Source organism: Cherax quadricarinatus, chromosome 8 (assembly GCF_038502225.1).
Source record: "Cherax quadricarinatus isolate ZL_2023a chromosome 8, ASM3850222v1, whole genome shotgun sequence".
NCBI classification, from domain to species: domain Eukaryota; kingdom Metazoa; phylum Arthropoda; class Malacostraca; order Decapoda; family Parastacidae; genus Cherax; species Cherax quadricarinatus.
The window spans coordinates 5,248,214-5,270,065 of NC_091299.1; the positions used below are offsets into that span (position 1 = coordinate 5,248,214).

Here is a 21,852-nt window from a genome sequence, read left to right on the forward strand (position 1 = left end):
AACACACATCCACTGATGGCACCACTATCACGGGCTTTAATCCAAACTCCTCCCCCGACATTAACTTTGCTAAGACGAAACCATTAAATCACGTTTAAGGCGATTCAGTTCAACGTACGTTCTTACTTTACAATTAGACACCTACTGGCCGAGCTCCTTGAAGCAGAGAGGCCAGATATTGTTTTGCTAAACAGTACCTGCCTCAAAGCCCCTCAATGTATCCGCCATTATGGTTATACTGCACTACAGTCCCCCTATGATCCCCACGATGGGGTTGCCATCCTTGTCAATTCCAACATAAAACATGAATTTCTCCCAATCCCTTTTATTCACCAACACTGTCTTGCGGTCAGAATACACACCCACCTTGGCCCCTTTATCTTTTTCACCACCTATGCTCGCCCAAACACTACTCTCAACATACACGACCTCTCCTTAGTCTTCAACTACACCAACACACCAACTTACCTACTAGCTGACATGAATGCCAAACACACTGCCTTTCATCACACCAGTAACAACCAACTTGGTAACCAATTACTCAACTTCACAAACCATAAACACCTAATTCATCTAGGCCCAGACTTCAATACCTTCTTCAACCACACGGGCCAAGGCAAACCAGACATCATTCTGGCAAACCGAGCCAGCTCTCTATTTCAACATTACATCTCACCTGGCCCTATTACAGGCTCTGATCACATCCCAGTCATCTTACACATCTCCTCCAACCCTATCCTCATTCCAACCACACCTTCATTCTCCTACAAGAACGCTGACTGGGATGCTTTCAAACAACACATAGACAATATTAACCTCACCTATGACTACAACAACAAACCTATCTCTGACATCGATACTCAACTTGATCTCATCCAGGACACCATTACACAAGCAGCCAACATCGCAATACCAAAGAAAACTCACACCACTCGTTATTCCTTCAAACCGTCACTCAGAACAAGAAGACTAATTATCTGCTACCACAACCGCTTCCTCTACAACACACATAGATTTAATCAAGTCCGATTAGATCTCACTTACCTTAGAAACAACATTTTACACAGCCTAGACCAAGACCACAACAATCACTGGTCACGACTAATACAACAAGCGGACAGGCAGCGTGTTAAAAACACTAAAGCCTTCTGGAACTTTATCAAAAAAATCAGAGGCACTACTCCCACCAACAAATTCAAACACATCACCCACAACAACACACACATCTCAGACCCACAGGCTGCTACCAACATCTTCAAACACATCTGGGAGAACATCTTCCACGCTCACCCACCTCACCCTAACGTTATTCAACACATTCAGAACATAGAACACTGGAACACTGCACACACACAAGAAACAACACCAGACAGCCACATACATCTAGACACTCTTACCTCCTCCCAAGAACTCGACACTCCTTTCACCAACACAGACATTAAAACTCTCCTCAGACACCTTCCTCCAAAGGCTCCTGGTGCCTCTGGCCTAAACCATATTATCCTGAAACACCTTCCTGACTCTATCATTACTGCCTACACAAACCTCCTCAATGCCTCCCTTGCCTCTGGATACTTCCCTTCCCTCTTCAAAGCTGCTACTGCTATCCTCCTTCCTAAACCCAATAAAGACCACTCTGACCCTAGAAACTATCGCCCTATCAGCCTCCTCGAAACTTTAGGAAAACTCTTTGAAAAACTCATTAATCATCGCCTTCGCAGATACCTGGAACATAATTCTCTACTTTCAGATGGCCAGTTTGGCTTCAGAACACACAGATCCACACAGGATGCCATTAACATCATTCTCAACTACATCCACATAAACACAAAACAAAGAAACAGGACAGCCCTGGTTGCAAAAGACGTTGAAAAAGCTTTTGACACTGTGTGGCACGAGGGGCTCAAGTACAAACTCTGCACTAACTTCAACCTGCCTCTCAATACTCGTAAACTCCTCTGCAACTTCCTAGACGGCCGTACCATGAGAATCAAATTCCAAGGCTGTTACTCTGACTACTTCACACTAAATGCTGGAGTACCCCAGGGATCTGTCCTTTCCCCTACCCTCTACATTTTATACACTAACGACATTCCAACACCTATATACCACAACTCCATCACACTAGCCTATGCAGACGACATTACACAACTTATCACTCATGCCAATATAGATACACTCACACACAAAACACAAAATGAGGTTGACAGGATAGCCATCTGGGAACAAAAATGGAGGATCAAAACCAATGCAGCAAAATCCAGCATTACGTATTTTAACTACAGGAAACGTGATCCTCCATTACCTGTCGAACTCAGAACAGCTGACACCCGCACTTACTTCCCTATCACACAATCTGTCACTGTCCTTGGCGTTAATCTTGACTACCTTCTTCGTTTACACGGACACATTCACTCAAGGCATGCAATAGCTAGTAAGGCCCTTGCGGGCCTCTACAAGCTGAAACATGCCTCTCAACGCACCAAACTACACCTCTACAAATCCCTAATACGTCCTCTGATAACTTACTCTCCTCTAGCCCTCTCTCTTGCAGCAAAAACAAACTTACTTAAACTGCAGCGTGTCCAGAACAAGGCGCTGCGCTGGGTGCTTGATGTCAGATGGGAGGACTTCGCCACAAGCGAGTCTCTCCATGCCCAGTTAGACGTCCCTGCGCTGAATCTGTACTGGAAGAGGCTCAGTGACAGACAGATAGACAAACTTGAGACACGACATGACTACTGGACCTCTCTCCTTGACGAAGACATTCGCAGACCCACAAACCAACACAACCTTTTCTACTCCTTGCATGATCCTGCTCCTAACCCTACTTACAAATAACCTTGGATCCGCTGACAGGTACCTTCTAAGACAGGTACCATTCTCTGACCCACGTTCGCCTTAGCTTTTTTGGGTTAAGACATGACTCAGTTCTGCACTCCTCTCTAGCTCTAAAGGTCGCAAGTCCCTTACTCCCAGCTCACCCCACCGGAGTCCCAACAGAAGAACCGGAATTTCTCTTTTCAATATCTGTCCCACGATCGCCTTTGCTGCTGGGTTAAGCCCTGGCTCTATTTCTACGACTAAGAACACTCCTCTCCAGCACTATTCTTCGTCTGTCCCGTCTTCCCCGCTCATCCCATTTGGGATCTTACCTGAACGTTCGTTCGTTCGTTCGTTCACCCCAGGTAGTTCTGTTTGTGACTTGAAAAAGCCCACTGTGTGGGCGAAACGTAGTCAATAAAGGATCACATTATACTGCATTTGTGTTTATATTGCCAATTGCTTGAACTTCATTAAGAATGGTATTCATCTTCTTATGCCCTGTTGTATGGATCATATCATCAGCATAGCTTATAGCTATATGTTTAGGTGAGGCAGGTAGAGCATTTAGGAGAGCATTAATCAGAATATTAAATAGCATGGGACTAAGAACTCCTCCCTGCGGTGTACCTAAAGACATTTCTTTAGAATCACTTCTGAAGCCTTGGTAAAGGACAGAGAATACTCTATTTGACAGGTATCCTATTATCCAGCAGAGTAAGCTACCACCAATATTCATTTTGGCTAGTTCATGTATAACGGTTCTGTTTGCAATATCAAATGCAGATTTTAGATCAAGAAAAGTGGTAAAACTAGTAGAGGTGTGTGCAGTGAGAAAGGTGGAAATACAGTTCTGCACACTTTTACCTTTCATGAACCCATAGAGGTAGGGGGAAAGTTGATGTCTGATTCTGTAGTACAATCTGTTAAGCATCATTCTTTCAAAAGTTTTGCAAAGACAACTAGTTAAGGAGATCGGTCTAAATGTATCAGGCTGTTGGGGCTTAGGGATAGGCACAATGAGACTATTGGTCCAGGAAGTAGGAAGAACGCCCTCAATGTAACTGAGATTATACAGTGCCAACAAAGGGTTATCAGGCACGTGCCTTAGAGTTCTGAGAATATCATAGGTTATACCATCCTCTCCAGGAGCAGTTGATCGACATTTGGTTAATGCATTATCTAATTCATACTCGGTAAAGAGGCAATCACTCTCATCAATATTTTGGCTCATAAAATTAATCAGTTTCAACATTTCTTCAGAAGTACTCTCTAAATTTTTTTCTAATATGAGATGGAAGGCTTTCATGCCTGGATGTTTTGGACCAGTCATTTATGAGGTCATTTGCTTTTTCAAGAGGAAAGGGATGAGCAACATTGCCAGTCTTTTTCCTGGTTATTTTATTTATACCTTTCCAAGCCAAACTCAAAGGGGTGGACCTATTTAATCCACTAACAAACTGTTCCCATTCCTGTTGCCTAAGTTCTTCCTTTCTATTCCTTGCATTTGTTAGTGCAGCTTGGAACGTTCTGAGCAGGTCTGGGGTTCTACATTCACGGTATGCTTTACCAATCCTCCTAGCTGCATGTGTTAGATTGCGCAGCTGTGGATCATTATAGTATTTACATTGGTTTTTATTGTTATTTATAGTGGAGGGTCTTTGTTTCCTATTCCTGCCCACTTGATCTGTGAGAACACTCTCAATAGTGGTAATTAAATCATCATTAAATTTTTGTGTGCCAGTGGGCTCGTAATTCTTATACCATTGATCCAAGTGGTTAATAAAGTTGTCTCTGTGTTCTGGTTTGAGAATAAGTTTCCTCCTTCTGTATTTAGCTCCTTGATTGCTGTAGATGTGATCAAGATTGACAGTTGTTAGTCTTGGGAAGTGATCAGATAGAAGATCATCAACTATGACAGAGTCATGCATCGTATATGATGTATTAAATCCAAGACATAGATCTAGTATGCCACCATATATGTGAGTAGGCTCAGTAGTGCCCACAATTCGAACATTATCATGCTCATTCAGCAATCTCACTAGTTTAGTTCCATTGGTGTTTGTAATAGACCCACCAATATTCTTATGTCTGGCATTAAAATCTCCAAGAATGATGGTAGGTTCACTATTGATGCGATCTGGTAAAGCATCAGGTCGAAGCTGGTTCGCTGGGGCATAGAGATTAAAAATGTTTATGGAAAAATCGCCTGCATATACTTTGACACCATGATACTGCATGTTAACTCGACTCTGCAAGGAAAGGAGTGAATGTGGCAAGTTCTTTCTGACATACATCACACAACAGTTGGTTGACCTTAGGTTATAAGCTGCATATCCAGGCAAGTTTGGTGGAGGTGCTCCATCTTTCAATCTACATTCCTGCAAACAGATGACATCAATATTCTTTGTTGCACTAATATGATGTAAGTCAGGCAACCGCTTCCTGATGGAAGCAATGTTCCATGAAAAGATTTGTAATGTATCCATTGTAGTGAGTTATTACAATCTCTTGCTCATAAGATGGTAAAACTATTATGCTTTGACTGCAGTGTGCAGACACTTAAGAGCAAATAGCATAGTTTGTACGTCTTTATCTTCAGAACCTTTATTTTTAAGCATTTTTCGGCATTTTGGCAGCCAGTTATAAGGCAATTTTTGAAGGCAAGAGTTATGGGCTTCTTTCTCACAAATTGCTGGAAGCTGAACGGAGATTGCTGCACTTTTGACATCATCACCATGCTCAAGAGCATCATCCTGATTACATATATTTATTAAACTTGTCAGGATCTGTTCAAGATGCTCAGTTTTTTTCTGGAAATTTGTTATAATATGAGGAAGGTCAGGCGAATCCAATGCCTCTCCGGAGGGTGGCACTTCTGGGTTAGTGCTTTCTTTAACACCTATCACCTTAACAGGTACCATGGTTACATTAGTGTTCTCTGTTTCATCATTCATTGCAGGTAGGTCCTGTGCATCTGACTCATCTCCAATTTCCAGGGAGGTTACCTGTGTGGTGTCCGTCTGACTGTTGTAGTTGTGTGTATTGGGAAAAATGACAAACTCATCCCCATATTCAGGTGTAGCCATAGGTATCTGTAGTGGCAGACCAGTAGTTCCATATGTGCTAGCAGGGATGGCTAGCTCCTCCACAGCTGGTGTGTGTGATGGCATTCTGGTATCACCAGAATTGTTTGCAGTGAGGTGGGGTTCTTGCACACTTTGCAGAGGTTCAGTCTCAGATCTGGCTGTGGTAGACTGGAGTGCTTGTAAAAGTCCAAAAAATGAAACTGCAGCGACGCAACACTCCGCAGCACATGACCCAACAAGATTAAGAGAATGTGCTGAGCAGGGCACATATTCAGCAAGTGGGTTGATTTGCTTGATACGGGCTTGCAATCCATTATATTTACCCGACAAGTTACTTGCATTGTCGTAGCTCTGGCCACGGCAATCCATAATAGAGAGATCATGTTCAAGCAGAGTATCCAGTACTACATTCATCATTGTTTCTCCATCATGGCCTGAAAGAGGAATGAATTTTATAAAGCGCTCTACAGGCTTACCACTGGAGTCGACAAAGCGAACAATGAATGTCAATTGATCTGTATGTGAAATATCTGGTGTTGAATCTACACTTATTGCAAAGTATTTTGCAGTTTTCACAGCTGCTATGATGTTATTGAGGACCTTCTTAGTCATCAGTTCAATAAATTCATTGCATATAGTAGATGACATGTAAGATACAGTGCCTCTTCCTGCATTCCCAAGGCGTGACACATGATTTGCTAAGAATGGATCGAATTGTGCTAACAGTTCTATGATCCCTAGGAAATTTCCATTGTTTTCCGAACCAAAAACTTCATTTTCTCCACGGAAAGCAAGTCCTCTTAGAGCTAAGAATTTTACAACAGCAACAACTCTTTCTAGAACTTTTCTCCAATAAGTGCGCTCTTTTTCAGTTTGATTTTCCAAATGAGAATCCAATAAGCCTTTTTTCTGTGCACGAAATACACTGGCTAAAATGCAGCTCCTGTGAGTGGTGCTGTTTTCATGTTCCTCGAAACGCTTGGAATTTTTCCAGTCATTGAACCCCTGTGTGAAGGTATTTTCTTTGGTAGAAAATAGCTTGCATGCTGAACAGTACACTTTTCCTGAGTTTTCAGAGTATACCATCCATGATCTTTTCACAGTTTCTGAATTTGCAAGCTTCCTATAAAACATAGATGACTTTAAACAACGACGACTTTCATCATCACAAATCCTTGCTGATTTCCTAAAGTCAATGTTCAGAGTTTGACTGAAGTTTTCTGCAATGAAAGCATTACGTAGAGAATCTGGGATTACATTTGGCCATGAGGCAGGATCTTTTGAGACAAATCCTGTGGATGAAATGTCCGTTGAGACATTGAGAGGAGACACAAAAGAAGTAGATGCTGGCTGAGAAATAATGGAGGGAGGGCTTCCTGTATGATCTGACGTATCTGCAGATTCAACTGTACTGGTAACATCAGAAACTGTTTTCGTGAGCATGTCTGTGATCTTTCTGCAGCTTCCTACATCTTTCTTTTTCTGTTCTTCTTGAATTTTCTTCTTTCTTTTCTGTGACCCACTCGCATAAGAACGTCCAACATCACGTTCACGAGATGCCATAATGAGGATGTATCACTGTCTGTAATCATGCAAATACAAATTTTTCATTATCAATTATTATTAATTTTTTAATTATTATTAAAAAATTTTCTGTCAATTGGGGGGATATGGCCCTTGTAGCCCCCTTTCCTCTGGCTGCGCATCTAAAAATTCAAAACGTTACCAGAAAGGAGTCATATACAGAACTTTTACCATAGATTAGGTTAGTGACTTGGGCTACGAATATTTTACTAATTCATCCTCCTTGATCTCCAATTTACTTAAACAGAAATCATACCGAGTCCAAGAACAATGCACAATGATATTTATATTACCATTTTCATAACTAAACTAATCATTAGGTTTTGCATGATATATGGCCTACCACCATAGATAAGGACATGAGAATTAAAGAATGCAGGGACAATTTTCAGTTTCACCCAACCAACGATTTTCTGATGTGGCTTATGTGTTTCTGGGGAAATATGTAGTAAATTAATTGATGTTCTACATCACTTCCGTCGAAACTTGAAAACTAAGCATTTGCGACGGAAGTGATGTAGAACATCAGTCAACTGAGATCTGTTATTGAAATGATAAAGACTTAAAGACAGGACAAAGTGCTTTTAAAACCTACAAACGGAAGTCAGTTTGCGTTTTTAGTTTTTTTTTTTTATAGTATTTTTACCAAAAATGCGTCTTTACTGGTCAAGTAACCCTATCAAGTACCTCCCTTAACATTTAGAGGCGAAAACAAACATTTATCCATACACATCAATGTCTATCAACAACACTTCAGTTAATTTGTCACAGTACAAGTCTAGATAACGTGTAATTACTACAGAAAATTGGAGAGGAATCTCCCATACTCGCCCATTAGCGGGAAAACACAGCTGTTCTGATGTAAACAAAGGCATGTTGAGTGTTGCCATCTATGGTTAGGTTTATTTATTTTTATTTTATTATATTTCATTATTTATTTTTGCTTTGATTAATTTTTAAAAATCAATTTTACTTTCCAAACACTTGAACTTTTTAGGTAGGGACCCCATTGCACTTGCACCATGTGCGCAGTCTTGGATGAGCCCCTGAACCCCTTGGACCACGGGGCCCCCAAATGCGCGGGGCCCTAGGCAAATGCCTAGTTTGCCTATGCGGTAATCCGGCCCTGTCCATACATAGTTTTAAGATGAGGAATGATAAAGCTTATGGACCAGGAAGAGAGAGAACCTAGTAGCGACAAGTGAGGCTGAGCCAGGAGCTATGACTCTATCCCTGCAACCACATATACCCGTTCTAATGTGACATTTTATTGTGCCAACGTTTCGCTCTCCAGGAGCTTTGTCAAGCTTGGCAAATTGAAAATTGAGACACTTGTGCAACATATGGGAATCTTTATTAAGGAAACGTTTTGCTACAAAGTGGCTTCATCAGTCCGATACAAATCAGAAGGGTGTAAGGAGAGGAGGAGTTTGAGGTAATCAGTCCCTCAGTCTGGAGTCGATGTGTTCAGTCCATCAGTCTTCTAGAAAGTACAGCATAGGGCCGTAGAAGTGGCTTATATACTGTAGTCAGGTGAGGCGAAGCAGGAGGAGGTGGGGTCAGAGTGGTAACATCCACTAATCTAAGTAGGTCTTCGTCCAAAGGATGGACATGCATTGAAGAATTTCTTGTATCAAGTTCCCATGATGTTGCAGTGTCTGATAGATGTCAGACACTGCAACAATACTTGTCCATCCTTTGGACGAAGACCTACTTAGATTAGTGGATGGTACCACTATGACCCCGCCTCCTCCTGCTTCGCCTCACCTAACTACAGTATATAAGCCACTTCTACGGCCCTATGCTGTACATCAAGCAGAGACATCATCGACCAACGATCTCGCCTCTCTAATTACCCTGTGTTAGGAGTGTCTGGTTACTGGACCATCGTCTTCACCATCAGGATTGGTGCGTCGGTGGCTGCCACATCATCGACCAACGATCTCGCCTCTCTAATTACCCCTGTGCTGGGAGTGACTTTTCCTCAGACTGGTGGTTACTTGACTTTCGTCTGCACCATCAGGATTGGTGCATCGGTGGCTGCCTACCCAAGAGCAGGAAACCTCCCTCTGCACTCCTGTTGATGTCTGAAGTCTCCACGCCATACAGCCAGTATTGCCTCTCCTCGCCGCTATCTGAAGTCTCCATGCCTCAACCTGTATGTGTAGTCTGCATGCCATACAGCTAGTGTTGCCTCTCCTCACCACTAACAGCCAGTGTTGCCTCTCCTCGCCATTCAGGGCATACAGTGCTCCATCAAGCTACAGCTCGCCTCGGTGTCCTGCACCTCCAGTGACGGACTCCACAAGAAAACTTTAAAGTTATTACTTTAAAGTACGTGTGTCTACTTCACACGTACTTGCCTAGCCGAGTATTCTCACGGATTTGGCCGCCATAACTGATTATTCATGTTTACGATTCCTTCAATGTCTTCCACTTCCTTTTTCCCTACCACTCCCCCTCTACTGCCCACTCCTGCCTCTACCCCATCTACTCCTGCCTCTAAGGCCTATCCTGCCTCTTCCAAACCCAATTCTTTCTCGCTAAACCTCAAATACTCTAGTTCTGATCATGCCACTATCTGTCCTGGAAATTTATTATACCAGATCACTGGTGCACCTTAACTTTAACAAACTCAGGCTTCAAACTCCTTCTTGACAGACATTCCTACGAAACACACACCTCAACCGCTACCAGACAAAAACTTCTAAACGCTGGCTTTACTATTATTTGGACTCCTGAGCACCGTGCAAAATGCACGGTCATTGCAAAACATATAGACTATTCTCTCCTGACTGCCTATGACAGACAAAGAAGACTTAATCAAAGACATTAGTTCCAAGAACAAAGTCTCTGTTGACGATATTTACAGACCTGAAAACTCTACTATCCTCAAAATACGTTGCTCAACTCCTTCTGACGCCTCTACACTCTTCAATCAAGGAATCCTTGCCAAGACCATCTGCATTCCTCCAAACACTCTCCTCACTCTGAACTTCCACTCAATCACACAATGTCTTAAATGTTACAGATTCGGCCGCGATAAAAACACATGCACATCCACACAGGTCTGCTCCAGATGTTCAGCAACTGGCCACTTCTGGAATACTTGTAACCTTCCCCTTAAATGTTCTAACTGCGGCGGGTCACACACTGCAGTTGCAAATTCCTGCCCTTCTAGAAAAGACATTCTCTCCTCCCTCAGAGTAACCCAACCAACCTCCGTCCCTCCCCAACCCCTTCCATGCACTTTCCTCCCCTACCATACCTCCCTTCCCTACCATACCTCCCTTCCCTACCATACCTCCCTTCCCTACCCCCAGTGCCTGGGTTACTCCACGCACTTGGTCTACCTCTTCTACTCTACACACATCAAACACCAACACAAAGACTACAAGCACCTCTCCTACACCTACACCCACACTAGACTACAAAACTAACTGTCAACTCGCCACTGCTGCCCACTCTGCAATAGTAATCTCTCAAGCTTCAAAGCAGACTACTCACGTGTCCTTAATCTAATCTTGTCTGCTAACAACCTTCCCTCTCTAATTATCCCTCCTTCCTGCTTCTCTTCTAAACCCCCTACAACCTCTCCCTCCTCCCTCTCTCCCACACCCCCACTTCCTACACCCGCCAGCCCTCCTCCTCCCCTATCCCTCTTTGCTACATCTACCCCTCAAACCAACATTCCTACTGCTACTGCTGCGACCACCCCCTCCCCCAACCTCCTTACCCACTTCCTCATCCCCAAACCAAGGCCTCCACTTCCTCATCCCTTACCAAAGCTTCCACTTCCTCGTTCCTTACCAAAGCTTCTACTTCCTCTGCATCCACCTTCACCCACTCCTTCTCCACCACAACCAAGACTTCATCCAGGTCCAACTCCACCTCCTCCAGACAAAATCCACTCAACCCTAAACCTGCCCCAGCTTCTGACAAACAGACAAAAGAACATAAAACTAGATACATCTCTTCCTCCCCTTCCAGGAAACGGGTTCGTAACACCTACAAACACATCCACCGATGGCACCACTATCACAGGCTTTAATCTAAACTCCTCCCCCGACATTAACTTTGCCATGACGAAACCATTAAATCATGTTTAAAGTGATTCAGTTCAACGTACGTTCTTACTTTACAATTAGACACCTACTGGCCGAGCTCTTTGAAGCAGAGAGGCCAGATATTGTTTTGCTAAACAGTACCTGCCTCAAAGCCCCTCAACGTATCCGCCATTATGGTTATACTGCACTACAGTCCCGCTATGATCTCCACGATGGGGTTGCCATCCTTGTCAAATCCAACATAAAACATGAATTTCTCCCATCCCTTTTATTCACCAACACTATCTTGCGATCAGAATACACACCCACCTTGGACCCTTCATCTTTTTCACCCCCTATGCTCGCCCAAACACTATTCTCAACATACACGACCTTTCATTAGTCTTCAACTACACCAACACACCAACATACCTACTAGCTGACATGAATGCCAAACACACCGCCTTTCATCACACCAGTAACAACCAACTTGGTCACCAGTTATTCAACTTCACAAACCATAAACACCTAATTCATCTCGGGCCAGACTTCAGCACCTTCTACAACCACACGGGCCAAGGCAAACCCGACATCATTCTGGCAAACCGAGCCAGGTCTCTTTTCAACACTATATTTCATATATTTCACCTGGCCCTATTACAGGCTCTGATCACATCCTAGTCATCTTACACATCTCCAACCCTATTCTCATCCCAGCCACACCTTCCTTCTACAAGAGCGCTGACTGGGATGCTTTCAAACAACACACAGACAATATTAACCTCACCTATGACTACAACAGCAAACCTATCTCTGACATTGACACTCAACTTGATCTCATCCAGGACACCATTACACAAACAGCCAACACTGCAATACCAAAGAAAACTCACACCACTCATTATTCCTTCAAACCCTCAGTCAGAACAAGAAGACTAATTATCTGCTACCACAACCACTTCCTCTACAACACACACACATTTAATCAAGTCCAATTAGATCTCACTTTCCTCAGAATTAACATTCTACACAGTCTAGACCAAGACCACAACAATCACTGGTCACAGCTCATACTACAAGCAGACAAACAGCGTATTAAAAACACCAAAGCCTTCTGGAACTTTATCAAAAAAATCAGAGGCACAACTCCCACCAACAAATTCAAACACATCACCCACAACAACAAACACATCACCCACAACAACAAACACACATCTCAGACCCGCAGGCTGCTACTAACATCTTCAAAAATATCTGGGAGAACATCTTCCACCCTCACCCACCCCACCCTAACGCTATTCAACACATTCAGAACATAGAACACTGGATCACTATACACACACACACACGAAACAACACCAGACAGCCACGTCCATCTGGACTCTCTTACCTCCTTCCAAGAACTCGACACTCCTTTCACCAACACAGACATTAAAACTCTCCTCAGACACCTTCCTCCCAAGGCTTCTGGTGCCTCTGGCCTAAACCATATCCTAAAACACCTTCCTGACTCTATCATTACTGCCTACACAAACCTCCTCAATACCTTACTTGCCTCTGGATACTTCCCTGTCCTCTTCAAAGCTGCTACTGCTATCCTCCTTCCCAAACCCCAAAAGAGACCACTCTGATTCTAGAAGCTATCGCCCTATCAGCCTCCTCGAAACTTTAGGAAAACTCTTTGAAAAGCTAATCAACCATCGCCTTCGCAGATACCTGGAACACATCTCACTACTTTCTGATGGCCAGTTTGGCTTCAGAACTCGCAGATCCACACAGGATGCCATTAACATTATTCTCAACTACATCCACATAAACACAAAACAAAGAAACAGGACAGCCCTGGTTGCAAAAGACGTTGAAAAAGCTTTTGACACTGGCACGAAGGACTCAAACACAAACTCTGCACTAACTTTAATCTGCCTCTCACTACTCGTAAACTCCTCTGCAACTTCCTAGACGGCCGCACCATGAGAATCAAATTCCAAGGTTGTTACTCAGGCTACTTCACACTAAATGCTGGAGTGCCCCAGGGATCTGTCCGCTCTCCTACCCTCTACACTTTATACACTAACGACATTCCTACACCTGTATACCACAACTCCATCACACTAGCCTATGCAGACGACATTACACAACTTATCACTCACGCCAATATAGATACACTCACACACAAAACACAAAATAAGGTCGACAGGATAGCCATCTGGGAACAAAAATGGAGGATCAAATCCAGTGCAGCTAAATCCAGCATTACATATTTTAACTATAGGAAACGTGATTCTTCATTACCTGTCGAGCTCAGAACAGCTGACGCCCGCACTTACTTCCCCATCACACAATCTGTCACAGTCCTTGGCGTTAATCTTGACTACCTTCTTTGCTTACACGGACACATTCACTCAAGGCATGTAATAGCTAGTAAGGCCCTTGCGGGCCTCTACAAGCTGCAACATGCCTCCCAATGCACCAAACTACACCTCTACAAATCCCTAATACAAACTTACTTAAACTGCAGCGTGTCCAGAACAAGGCGCTGCGCTGGGTGCTTGATGTCAGATGGGAGGACTTCGCCACAAGTGAGTCTATCCACGCCCAATTAGACATACCTGCGCTGAATCTGTATTGGAAGACGCTCAGTGACAGACAAACTTGAGACACGACATGACTACTGGACCTCTCTCTTTGACGAAGATATTCGCAGACCCACAAACCAACACAACCTTTTCTACTCCTTGTATGATCCTGCTCCTAACCCTGTTTACAATTAACCTTTGGATTTTTGTCAGGTACCTTGCGCTGTTCGTTCTCTGACCCACGTTCGCCTTTGCTGGAGGGTTAAGCCCTGGCTAAATTTCTACACTCCTCTACAGCGCTAATCTTCGCCTGTCCTGTTTTCACCGGTCACCCTACCAACAGAAGAGCCTGCTATTCCTGCTCTCAATATCTGTCCCACGATCGCCTTAGCTGCTGGGTTAAGCCCTGGCTCTATTTCTACAACTAAGAACACTTCTCTCCAGTGCTATTCTTCGTCTGTCCCGTCTTCCCCGCTCATCCCACAGGGATCTTACCTGCACTTGTTCGTTCGTTCGTTCATATGCTGTACTTTCTACAGTATTGATGGACTGAACACATCGACTCCAGACTGAGGAACTGATTACCTCATACTCCTCCTCTCCTTACATAGACAAGGATGTCAGCCACAGCACCGTGTATTCCTTTGCAGATGACACCCGAATCTGCATGACAGTGTCTTCCATTGCAGACACTGCAAGGCTCCAGTTGGACATCAACTAAATCTTTCAATGGGCTGCAGAAAACAATATGAAGTTCAACGATGAGAAATTTCAATTACTCCGATATGGTCGCTTGTTCTATCTAGGCTGGAATATTGCTGCACACTAACAGCACCTTTCAAGGCAGGTGAAATTGCTGACCTAGAAAATGTACAGAGAACCTTCATGGCGCGCATAATGGAGATAAAATACCTCAATTACTGGGAGCACTTGAAGTTCCTGAACCTGTACTCCCTGGAACGCAGGTGGGAGAGATACATGATTATATACACCTGGAAAATCTTAGAGGGACTAGTATCGAACTTGCACACGAAAATCACTCACAACGAAAGCAAAAGCCTCGGCAGACGATGCAACATCCCCCCAATGAAAAGCAGGGGTGTCACTAACACGTTAAGAGACAATACAATAAGTGTCAGGGGCCCGAGACTGTTCAACTGCCTCCCAGTATACATAAGGGGGATTACCAACAGACCCCTGGCAGTCTTCAAGCTGGCACTGGACAAGCACCTAAAGTCGGTTCCTGACCAGCCGGGCTGTGGCTCGTACGTTGGTTTGCGTGCAGCCAGCAGTAACAGCCTGGTTGATCAGGCTCTGATCCACCAGGAGGCCTGGTCACAGACCGGGCCGCGGGGGCGTTGACCCCCGGAACTCTCTCCAGGTAAACTCCAGGTATGTTGCATAAGTGTCTCAGTCTTCAACTTGTCGGTTTTCAAAACCATTCATCACACAAGCTTGACAAAGCTCCTGGAGAGCGAAACGTTGCCACAATAACCATCTTCAACATCTTCAACACAGATTGAACAAATGTGACACGACCTATGACTGCTGCACCTCTCCTGCCATACGGTTTATAAGCTGCTTCTCCGCTGATATGCCGTATTCTATTCAAGATTGATGGACTGAACACATCGACTCAAGGTTGAGGGACTGATTACCTCATTCTCCTCCTGTTCTTCAAGTTTCTCCTTCGTATGGACTGATGAAGCCACTGTGTGGTGAAACGTTTCCTCAATAAAGATACCCAAGAGTTACCTGGAGTTTACCTGGAGAGAGTTTCGGGGGTCAACGCCCCCGCGGCCCGGTCTGTGACCAGGCCTCCTGGTGGATCAGCGCCTGATCAACCAGGCTGTTGCTGCTGGCTGCACGCAAACCAACGTACGAGCCACAGCCCGGCTGATCAGGAACTGACTTTAGGTGCTTGTCCAGTGCCAGCTTGAAGACTGCCAGGGGTCTGTTGGTAATCCCCCTTATGTGTGCTGGGAGGCAGTTGAACAGTCTTGGGCCCCTGACACTTATTGTATGGTCTCTTAACGTGCTAGCGACACCCCTGCTTTTCATTGGGGGGATGGTGCATCGTCTGCCAAGTCTTTTGCTTTCGTAGTGAGTGATTTTCGTGTGCAAGTTCGGTACTAGTCCCTCTAGGATTTTCCAGGTGTATATAATCATGTATCTCTCCCTCCTGCGTTCCAGGGAATACAGGTTTAGAAACCTCAAGCACTCCCAGTAATTGAGGTGTTTTATCTCCGTTATGCGCGCCGTGAAAGTTCTCTGTACATGTTCTAGGTCGGCAATTTCACCTGCCTTGAAAGGTGCTGTTAGAGTGCAGCAATATTCCAGCCTAGATAGAACAAGTGACCTGAAGAGTGTCATCATGGGCTTGGCCTCCCTAGTTTTCAAGGTTCTCATTATCCATCCTGTCATTTTTCTAGCAGATGCGATTGATACAATGTTATGGTCCTTGAAGGTGAGATCCTCCGACATAATCACTCCCAGGTCTTTGACGTTGGTGTTTCGCTCTATTTTGTGGCCAGAATTTGTTTTGTACTCTGATGAAGATTTAATTTCCTCATGTTTACCATATCTGAGTAATTGAAATTTCTCATCGTTGAACTTCATATTGTTTTCTGAAGCCCACTGAAAGATTTGGTTGATGTCCGCCTGGAGCCTTGCAGTGTCTGCAATGGAAGACACTGTCATGCAGATTCGGGTGTCATCTGCAAAGGAAGACACGGTGCTGTGGCTGACATCCTTGTCTATGTCGGATATGAGGATGAGGAACAAGATGGGAGCTAGTACTGTGCCTTGTAGAACAGAGCTTTTCACCGTAGCTGCCTCGGACTTTACTCTGTTGACGACTACTCTCTCTGTTCTGTTAGTGAGGAAATTATAGATCCATCGACCGACTTTTCCTGTTATTCCTTTAGCGCGCATTTTGTGCGCTATTACGCCATGGTCACACTTGTCGAAGGCTTTTGCAAAGTCTGTATATATTACATCTGCATTCTTTTTGTCTTCTAGTGCATTTAGGACCTTGTCGTAGTGATCCAGTAGTTGAGACAGACAGGAGCGACCTGTTCTAAACCCATGTTGCCCTGGGTTGTGTAACTGATGGGTTTCTAGATGGGTGGTGATCTTGCTTCTTAGGACCCTTTCAAAGATTTTTATGATATGGGATGTTAGTGCTATTGGTCTGTAGTTCTTTGCTGTTGCTTTACTGCCCCCTTTGTGGAGTGGGGCTATGTCTGTTGTTTTTAGTAACTGAGGGACGACCCCTGTGTCCATGCTCCCTCTCCATAGGATGGAAAAGGCTCGTGATAGGGGCTTCTTGCAGTTCTTGATGAACACAGAGTTCCATGAGTCTGGCCCTGGGGCAGAGTGCATGGGCATGTCATTTATCGCCTGTTCGAAGTCATTTGGCGTCAGGATAACATCGGATAGGCTTGTGTTAATCAAATTTTGTGGCTCTCTCATAAAAAATTCATTTTGATCTTCGACTCTCAGTCTGGTTAGCGGCTTGCTAAAAACTGAGTCATATTGGGACTTGAGTAGCTCACTCATTTCCTTGCTGTCATCTGTGTGGGACCCATCTTGTTTAAGTAGGGGCACAATACTGGGCGTTGTTCTCGATTTTGATTTGGCATAGGAGAAGAAATACTTTGGGTTTCTTTCGATTTCATTTATAGCTTTTAGTTCTTCCCGCGATTCCTGACTCCTAAAGGATTCTTTTAGCTTAAGTTCGATGCTTGCTATTTCTCTGACCAGTGTCTCCCTGCGCATTTCAGATATATTGACCTCTTTTAGCCGCTCTGTTATTCTTTTCCGTCGCCTGTAAAGGGAGCGCCTGTCTCTTTCTATTTTACATCTACTCCTCCTTTTTCTTAGAGGAATAAGCCTTGTGCATACATCGAGTGCCACCGAGTTAATCTGTTCTAGGCATAAGTTTGGGTCTGTGTTGCTTAGTATATCTTCCCAGCTTATATCGGTTAGGACTTGGTTTACTTGATGGTTTACTTGATGAATGGTTTGAAAAACCGACAAGTTGAAGATTGAGACACTTATGCAGCATATGGGAATCTTTATTCAGGAAACGTTTCGCCACACAGTGGCTTCATCAGTCCAATACAAAGAGGAAGGCGTAAGGAGAGGAGGAGTATGAGGTAATCAGTCCCTCAGCCTGGAGTCGATGTGTTCAGTCCATCAATCTTGTAGAATGTACAGCATAAAGCCGTAGACGTGGCTTATATACTGTAGTGAGGTGACTTGAAGCAGACGGAGGCGGGATCATAGTGGTACCATCCACTAGTCGAAGTAGGTCTTTGTCCAAAGGTTGAACAAGCGTTGAAGAAGATCCCATGATGCTGCAGTGTCTGACAGTTGTGATGAATGGTTTGAAAAACCGACAAGTTGAAGATTGAGACACCATTCATCACAACTGTCAGACACTGCAGCATCATGGGATCTTCTTACAAAGAATTCTTCAACGCTTGTTCAACCTTTGGACAAAGACCTACTTCAACTAGTGGATGGTACCACTATGATCCCGCCTCCGTCTGCTTCAAGTCACCTCACTACAGTATATAAGCCACGTCTACGGCCTTATGCTGTACATTCTACAAGATTGATGGACTGAACACATCGACTCCAGGCTGAGGGACTGATTACCTCATACTCCTCCTCTCCTTACGCCTTCCTCTTTGTATTGGACTGATGAAGCCACTGTGTGGCGAAACGTTTCCTGAATAAAGATTCCCATATGCTGCATAAGTGTCTCAATCTTCAACTTGTCGGTTTTTCAAACCATTCATCACAACTGTCAGACACTGCAGCATCATGGGATCTTCTTACAAAGAATTCTTCAATGCTTGTTCAACCTTTGGACAAAGACCTACTTCGACTAGTGGATGGTACCACTATGATCCCGCCTCCGTCTGCTTCAAGTCACCTCACTACAGTATATAAGCCACGTCTACGGCTTTATGCTGTACATTCTACAAGATTGATGGACTGAACACATCGACTCCAGGCTGAGGGACTGATTACCTCATACTCCTCCTCTCCTTACACCTTACTCTTTGTATTGGACTGATGAAGCCACTGTGTGGCGAAACGTTTCCTGAATAAAGATTCCCATATGCTGCATAAGTGTCTCAATCTTCAACTTGTCGGTTTTTCAAACCATTCATCACAACTGTCAGACACTGCAGCATCATGGGATCTTCTTACAAAGAATTCTTCAATGCTTGTTCAACCTTTGGACAAAGACCTACTTCGACTAGTGGATGGTACCACTATGATCCCGCCTCCGTCTGCTTCAAGTCACCTCACTACAGTATATAAGCCACGTCTACGGCTTTATGCTGTACATTCTACAAGATTGATGGACTGAACACATCGACTCCAGGCTGAGGGACTGATTACCTCATACTCCTCCTCTCCTTACACCTTACTCTTTGTATTGGACTGATGAAGCCACTGTGTGGCGAAACGTTTCCTGAATAAAGATTCCCATATGCTGCATAAGTGTCTCAATCTTCAACTTGTCGGTTTTTCAAACCATTCATCACAACTGTCAGACACTGCAGCATCATGGGATCTTACAAAGAATTCTTCAACGCTTGTTCAACCTTTGGACAAAGACCTACTTCGACTAGTGGATGGTACCACTATGATCCCGCCTCCGTCTGCTTCAAGTCACCTCACTACAGTATATAAGCCACGTCTACGGCTTTATGCTGTACATTCTACAAGATTGATGGACTGAACACATCGACTCCAGGCTGAGGGACTGATTACCTCATACTCCTCCTCTCCTTACACCTTACTCTTTGTATTGGACTGATGAAGCCACTGTGTGGCGAAACGTTTCCTGAATAAAGATTCCCATATGCTGCATAAGTGTCTCAATCTTCAGTTGCATATGTGTCTAATTTATCAACATGTCGGTTCTCTGAACCATTCATCTACAACATCTTCAACACACCCAGAGAAGACGCTACCGAAAAGAGATACATAGTCCTCCCCACCAACTCCATTGCCAAACACGTTTCCAACATCTTTTCCAATACCTCATTCCAAGTATCTACCTCCACAACCACGACCATCAAGGACATTACCAGTGATAGACAGGACAAGCTTCCACCCTCTGCAACAAATTATACGTGGGCGAAACATCAAGGGACCTCCAAACACGTATTTCAGAACACCAGTACGCAAGCAGGTCTGACGACACAAGGAATGCCTGTGTACAACACCGTAATTTACACAACCACTTGATAAACTACAGAAACTCAAGACTTATCGCCACAGTAGACAACACTCAATACCGAAGAATCCTGGAATCATCACTTATTTCTATATCCGACAACTTCAACCAGAATAGTGGCTTCTATAACATAGCTGAACCACTTGCCAAGAAACTTCTTCATCGCTATCCCACATAAGAACACAGGAATGGAAGAACACTGTAGAAGGTCTGCTCACAAACTTATCCAATCTCCTTTCCAAGCTACCCAAGATTTTAGACTCTGTAACCCCACTCGGTACATCATCAGATGCAACATTCTCCACCTGACCTCAGCATTCTGAACCTGACTATAAATACTCGCGTCCCTTCCACCCCAGGTAGATCTGTTTGTGAATTGAAAAAGCTCACTGTGTGGGCGAAACGTAGTCAATAAAGGATCACATTATACTGCATATGTGTTTATATTTCCATTGTGTCGGTATTTTATACCATTTATTTCCACAATAACCACATATAGGTTAGTATATACACACACCGATGACATAAAATAATAAAAGCGACACAGTACGAGCTTAGACCTGTATGCTGTGTACTGCCGACTTGTTAGTACTTACACTGACCCACCCAATGTTGGAGTTACTGACGACCACTGAGTACTTGCAGTTATATACTGTGTGGTTATAGACTATGGATCAAACTCAGTGACTGCATGCTGTGTAGTTGTAGGCTGGGTAGTTGCAAAGTGTGTGATTGTATGTCAGCGTAGTGTATACAGCTATACACTGCTCAAAACTCAAAGATAACAGTGATAAGGTAAATGTGATAACCTTATCTAGGCTCCACTTTTTTTTCAAGAATCGACATAGATGAGTAATTTGTTTTTCAATTTACGTTCCTTTCTCGGGACTCCATAATGAAGCTTACTCAGTGCTTTATATATATATATATATATATATATATATATATATATATATATATATATATATATATATATATATATATATATATATATATATATTATATATGTGTGTGTGTGTGTGTGTGTGTCGTGCCGAATATGTAAAACTGGTCAATTAGCCTGAACTCATTTAAAATTAAGTCCTTTCTGAAATTTTCTCTTATACGTTTAAAGATATATTTTTTTTCATTAATGTTAATGTAAAAATTTTTAATTTTGCACTAAAAGAATCTTAGAAAACTTACCTAACCTTATTATAACAAGAACAATTTATTTTAGCCTAACCCAACTAAATATATTTTAGATTTGTTTACAGTAATTTAATACTAAACAAACACAATGAAATATATTTTTTTCGTTAGGTTCAGAATGATTTTGGCGAAATTATTGCATACACAAATTTTCACTTGTCCTATATGGCAAGATGAACGTTGCTATTTAAGCCGAGATCGTAAATTCTGCCTATTCGACACGACATATATATATATATATATATATATATATATATATATATATATATATATATATA

At 43.3% G+C, this 21,852-nt stretch overlaps 1 protein-coding gene across 3 annotated transcripts in view; it reads right to left on the reverse strand.

Annotated features, from left to right (window-relative positions):
• LOC128685368 (uncharacterized) overlaps positions 1 to 21,141 on the reverse strand; it is a 142,546-nt gene extending 121,405 nt beyond the window's left edge. For 2 of the 3 annotated variants that reach the window (XM_070082792.1, XM_070082793.1), the window contains exon 1: positions 20,980 to 21,141. The gene's annotated coding sequence lies outside the window, so the exon portion shown is untranslated. The remainder of the gene's footprint in view (positions 1 to 20,979) is intronic. The other variant, XM_070082794.1, reaches the window with a different exon arrangement.
• Positions 21,142 to 21,852: the final 711 nt, after the last annotated feature.